The sequence below is a fragment of the Danio rerio genome, chromosome 20 (genome assembly GCF_052040795.2).
Source record: "Danio rerio strain M-AB ecotype USA chromosome 20, GRCz13ab, whole genome shotgun sequence".
Lineage (NCBI taxonomy): Eukaryota > Metazoa > Chordata > Actinopteri > Cypriniformes > Danionidae > Danio > Danio rerio.
Window position 1 is genome coordinate 51683266 of NC_141040.1, and position 6319 is coordinate 51689584.

A 6319-nucleotide genomic window follows, 5' to 3' on the forward strand; every position below is an offset into this window, starting at 1 on the left:
ATGATATAATGTTGAGTTTCTTGCACATACTGATCATTTTGCTTTACAAAACCTCAATATATTGTCAGGAATATAGGTATTAATTTAGTTTGGCCTGTATATAAATTGTATCACTCTAAAAGTGTCTGGTAACCATTGACTTGCATTATGTGAAAAAAGTTATAATATAATGTTGAGTTTCTTGCACATACTGATCATTTTGCTTAATAAAACCTCAATATATTGTCAGTATATGGGTATTAATTTAGTTTTGCCTTGAGTTTGTCACTTTAAAAGTGGCCGGTAACCATTGACTTGCATTATGTAAAAAAAACAAAGCTATAATATAATGTTACGTTTCTTGCACATACCGATCATTTCACTTAATTAAACCTCAATATATTGTCAGGAATATGGGTATTAATTTAGTTTTGTCTAGATTTTGTGACTCTAAAAGTGGCTGGTGACCATTAATGAGCATTATGTGAAAAAAGTAATAATAATGTTGAGTTTTTTGCACATACTGATCATTTGCTTTATAAGACCTCAATCTATTGTCAGGGATATGGGTATTAATTTAATTTGGTCTGTATATAAATTGTATTTCTCTAAAATGGGCTGGTAACCATTGACGTGCATTATGTAAAAAAAAGTTATAATATAATGTTGAGTTTCCTGCATATACTGATCATTTCACTTAATAAAACCTCAATATTTTGTCAGGATATGGGTATTAATTTAGTTTTGCCTAGATTTTGTGACTCTAAAAGTGGCCGATAACCATTGACATGCATTATGTGAAAAAAAGTTATGATATAATGTTGAGTTTCTTGCACATACTGATCATTTTGCTTAATAAAACCTCAATATATTGTCAGGATATGGGTATTGATTTAGTTTTGCCTTGAGTTTGTCACTTTAAAAGTGGCCGGTAACCATTGACTTGCATTATGTAAAAAAAACAAAGCTATAATATAATGTTACGTTTCTTGCACATACCGATCATTTCACTTAATTAAACCTCAATATATTGTCAGGAATATGGGTATTAATTTAGTTTTGTCTAGATTTTGTCACTCTAAAAGTGGCTGGTAACCATTGACGTGCATTATGTGAAAAAAAGTTAAAATATAACGTTGAGTTTCTTGCACATACTGATCATTTTGCTTTATAAAACCTCAATATATTGTCAGGAATATAGGTATTAATTTAGTTTGGCCTGTATATAAATTGTATCACTCTAAAAGTGGCTGGTAACCATTGACGTGCATTATGTGAAAAAAGTTATAATATAATGTTGAGTTTCTTGCACATACTGATCATTTTGCTTTATAAAACCTCAATATATTGTCAGGGATATGGGTATTAATTTAGTTTGGCCTGTATATAGAGTTTGTGACTCTAAAAGTGGCTGGGAACCATTGACGTGCATTATGTGAAAAAAGTAATGATATAATATTGAGTTTCTTGCACATACCAATCATTTCACTTTATAAAACTTTAATATATTGTCAGGGATATGGGTATTTATTTAGTTTGGCCTAGATTTTGTCACTCTAAAAGTGGCCAAAAACTATTAACTTGTATTATGTAAAAAAAATAAAATAAAAAAATAATAATAATATAATGTTGAGTTTCTTACACATACTGATCATTTCAAAATCAATCCAAGACCTTTGGTTTTTATAATGATTCCACAATTAACCATGATTATCAATCTTTTCCATTCCAAAACTGATTGTTTACAGTGCAGAAATATTTTTCAGGTTATCCTAATGTTCCTCATACTTGGATTTTTATGTATTTTTTAAAGGAAACGTTCACTGAGAGATTTTGGGGCACAAAAATGGTCGTTTTAAGGCATTGGTGCTCCCGTTTCATGTAATAATTCTAAATATTTATGACATAGAAGAGAAGAACATTTGTTGACTCTGATATCAGTCGGGATGCTAAATAGGATGACAAGTGAACGAAAAGAATCAGAGCAAGTTTGAAGAGAAAGACTTGTTTATAAGTGTGTGTGTGTGTTAGAGGAAGCATCAAAGCCAAACATAATCAATCATTTACTCGCACAAACCCAATGAGGCAAAACCACAAACACACATCAAATAAAACCAGCCCTGCCTTGGAAGGCATTATTACCCTGTGTGTGTTTTACGAGTTTGTGTTTGCTACCTGGAGAAGTGCTGAAATCGTAAATCCATTGGAAAATTACAAAAAAGCAAACATTTATAGCCTCTCTTTCTGAACTTCAATGCAAAACGGATAAAAAATGAAGACAAATAACCCTGGAAGAATCTCAAATCAAACGCATTACCTGGAGTGAGCGCCTCAATGTCTTCATGTTCTTTGCTTTGAAACCTCACAGTTGAATGAGGAGGTCATCGGAGGTGTTTTGATCCAATGAAGCATTAAACAGAACTGAAGTTATGCATACAGAGAGCGTTCGCTATACAACCCTTAACGACATGGTGCTCTGTTAATGAAAGATGACAATGATTAACCATTCACTACTGTATAGAGGCCTGTATTTACATTCAATCGTTTAGTAGATGCTGTTATCCAAAGCGACTTACAAATTAGGAAACTCACAAGCAATTTGTCATATGCAGGAGCCAGGAACAGTATCTAATTTCAAAGTAGCGCAGAAGGAAAAATACAAGGAAGAAAGTTTCTTCAAATAAAGTGCTTGTTTTGTGGTTGTGGTTATTATTTGCTCATGTCCATATGAATGGACATTTAGTAGTTTGGTCATAAAATAATTTTCGTACACTAGACCAGTGTTTCTCAACCATGTTCCTGGAGGCCCACCAGGACTGCACATTTTCTGTGTCTCCTTAACCAAACTCACCTGATTCAGATCATCATCTTATTAGCAGAGAAGACCTGTAATGGGTGTGACAAAGTAGACATCCGAAACATGCAGTGTTGTTGGTCCTCCAGGAACGTGGTTGAGAATCACTGCACTAGACTGATCTCACTTATGTTTAAACAAAAATATTTAAATTGTATTTTGATTGTTTCATCATATAATAATTATATCACTAATAACCTGATGGTTGCATTGAAAAAATGTACACTTTCAGTTGGAAGTTGAGATGTGCTATATCTTAAATTCACTTATTTAAGTTAAAAACCAGTCCACAGAGAAACAGTTGGAGGAGGAATGGCTGATTTTCATTGATTATTTCATTGATTTCATTTCAATGACTGACTTCATTGTTGTTTTACTATTGTAAATGTACTCTGTTAACCTTCACTCTAAAAAACTGTATTTATTAAGTTATTTGTTTAACCCAATGGTTGAGTTAAAAATATTTGGTGCTTTGTTGGGTTATTTTTAACCTTTATTAGGTTATTTATTTAATAACTCAACCAGTTGGGTTAAAAATGTAGAATTTCAACTGATTTAACTGACACGGAACAGCTGTATTATTATGCGTATGTAATGTTGTTTTTGTGTTATAGAGTTTATTTAAGCTCTAACGCAATAATGTTTTTTTTTTTTAACAATTTACCTCTCCGTGTCGTGTTTTATATCTGTTTCACCATCACTCTTAATTACTGATGATAAAAACGTGCACTTCATCTGATCTGTATTAAACAGATACAAACGCTTGTGTTTGGAACTTAACGTAATGGAAATAATGTTTTTGAAAATTGAATGTTATTTATTTACACAGTCATAATTATAAAATTAATAGTAGTACTTGTAATAATAGCAATAGTAATACTAAAAAAACTTAATTTTATCAAAATAACCCAATGCACTGGGTTAAAATGACCCATAGTTGAGAAGGTGCTATAATAACCTATAGTTGGGATATATGTTGGGGTATTTTTAAGTTTTAGTTAGAAGTTCTTCAAAGATCGATTTTTATTAAGTGAAATTTCAGCATCTAATTTTTTTGTGGAATGTAAATATTTCATGAATGTTAAATATTATTCAAGGAACCATTGATCCCACTACAGAACTTGTGTTTTTAAATGGTTTTATCTATCCATGATTTGCTCAAATTGGACAGCCCTGTAGCCAGCCTGGCCAAGGGAGTTGTTATTTTTTTCTCAAAAATCAGACCTTTATGCAATTAAGCAATTATGCAATTGATTATGACATTTAAAAACTGCATTTTAGTGAGATTTTAAGCACTATTCTAAATTAGCTTGTCGGATGGTCATCATAACCACACTATTTGACTATTTTAGCTAAAATAGTATTCAAATAAATTTTAATATGGACCGCTTTTGGTGCTTCACACCTTTTTATTGGTAATTTTTTGTTTCAAGGTCCAATATTTAAAATAAAAGTTACTTTTAAAATGTTTTCTCAACAATACCGTAGTGAAAGATGACTTCTCTTTTGTCGGATTGTATGTTTTCTTGCACAGCTGGATGTTAGACTCATCAAAAATATTTGTTAGCTTTAGACAAAACTGATTAGCAGAAGTCACACCGAAGCGACAGCCAACAGAAGATTGTACTTTATCTTAAAGCCTTTCACAAAGGGTTATTTTCACCTTGATGGCATATAGTCAAAATAAGACAAATTAGCTCATGTATGGGACATATTCTGGACCTTTGTGAATGAGATTTGGGTCTTCCGAACCACCCGAACGCCCCTGGCTACAGGCCTGCTGGATCACTTTTACCGCATATCCCTTTGTGAAAACAAAATACGTTTGGACCTAGTCAATGCACAAGAAATCGCACGAAAATGACTAGCAGTTTGCGTTTGTTATTGGCTCAAGTTTTCTGATCGGCTACAAAAAGATGGCTGCTTATGAGTTTGTTGTTTGCAGGGCCCAGGGCCTTGACCGAGGCAGGTGTGATATCTCAGACCCCTTATTTCTGGTATCTCTCAGGTATGGAGAGACATTGGGCCATAGCTGAAATAATCTTCTACAGGCTTGAGACGCTTTGCTTTTGATGTCCTCCTCGTCCACCGTGGACGCGTGTCATTGCCGTAGTAATCGCATATTTCCGTTTGTTTATCAGCGTGTTGTTTTGTCTTTTCCAAATAGTGACTGAAGTGGGGGTTATATTAAAAACGCCTCGATTTCTTTCCACGGGCTGTGTCACGCTCAACGGGCTTGACAAGCTCGTGCGCTGCTTATTATTCATGACGATCTCGAGCTGTTTCGGGATGTTGAATAGCCTATAATAATAATAACACGGAGAGAAAAAACAGCTCAGGATCAAATGGGCCAATTCTCCACGCCTGACACCAACTGCCGCCGAACGCTCGGATCCTGCCAGCCGCTCCCGCGATAATGAGCGGGATTTGTTAAACAGTAAATTAATGAATAATGAAATATCCAGGTTGATCAGTTAGGCTCGTGCTGCCTGCGGTCATCCTGCCTCGAGCAGGAATTACGCGCGCGCCCGGCGCGTGTCTGGATAAACCATTTTTACAGTCCATTGCGTGACAGCGAGCACAGGGACCTGCACACAGACAAAGCTCCTCACCGTTCCCTCATCTCCGGAAAAATATTTCTAGTATATTATGGTGGAAAAGAGACTTAAACGGCAAAATCTTTTTTTTACTTTATTTTATTTAGAAATAAAGTCTGATTGTTTTATATCAGTAATGCATTTATATACTTTTTGTATTTGTGTGTTTTATCTTTACCGCGTTTGACCATACATTAAAAGAATAAAATAGATTTTAAATGACCAGTACTCCTAACCAACCATGGCTGTTTGGTTTCATCTTGTGATAAAAGAACTCGAATTGGTTTTACGGGACTAGTCTGATAAAATCAGGGCTAATTAGTAGTATAGCCCATAGGGCATTTTGTTGTTGCTCATTCTATTTTTATGCTTTGGAAGGAAAAAAACACATTCTTCTATATGTTTATCATTAAAAACATATGGTTTAAAGTAAATACTTATTATTGAGTATAAAAAACAAGGACATTAGATATGGGTTTGGTCTTCTGGGGTTTTGTTGTATTTTTTTTTCTCTTTTAGAGGTAATGAGAACCGAGTTCGAGGGAAGGATGAAAGATCTCGGCTTGTGTTGTTTCAGGTCCCGTGGGTAAGAGTGAGGCTAGTCTTTTTTTCTGCTGAAGAGAAATCTCTGAATCTCGTAGAGATCCACGTCGCTCGCGGACATGCGGGTGCTGCACCTGGGTCACAATACTTCACGCATGAGGAGTCACGCGACGGAACCCGCAGGCCACGCGCTCCTCCGCATTAAATACACCAGCGCGGGCTGATGCGCGAGGGGACTCGCGGGGGTCTGACCTGCGGCCGGGATATGAGTTCACTTTACTGCCGCCACTGCGGACACACGCCTTCAAGCGATGCTTTTCAATACATTTTGGCATTCCTTGTTTGC

At 35.2% G+C, this 6319-nt stretch overlaps 1 protein-coding gene and 2 long non-coding RNA genes across 5 annotated transcripts in view; 2 read left to right on the forward strand and 1 right to left on the reverse strand.

Moving 5' to 3' along the window:
• The window catches only part of LOC147832340 (uncharacterized), a 71881-nt gene extending 69446 nt beyond the window's left edge, over window positions 1–2435 (reverse strand). The window contains exon 1 of the transcript XR_015518987.1: window positions 2297–2435. The gene's annotated coding sequence lies outside the window, so the exon portion shown is untranslated. The remainder of the gene's footprint in view (window positions 1–2296) is intronic.
• The window catches only part of LOC147839473 (uncharacterized), a 503025-nt gene that overhangs the window by 437822 nt on the left and 58884 nt on the right, over window positions 1–6319 (forward strand). The gene's annotated exons all lie outside the window — the stretch shown is intronic.
• The window catches only part of LOC141379459 (uncharacterized), a 44213-nt gene that overhangs the window by 14167 nt on the left and 23727 nt on the right, over window positions 1–6319 (forward strand). Inside the window, exons 3-4 of one of the 3 annotated variants that reach the window (XR_015519110.1) lie at window positions 160–579; window positions 732–1571. The exons of the other annotated variants lie outside the window; for them this stretch is intronic. This is a non-coding gene — a long non-coding RNA (uncharacterized LOC141379459). Of the gene's footprint in view, window positions 1–159; window positions 580–731; window positions 1572–6319 lie in introns of those variants that run through there. 3 annotated transcript variants of the gene reach the window in all.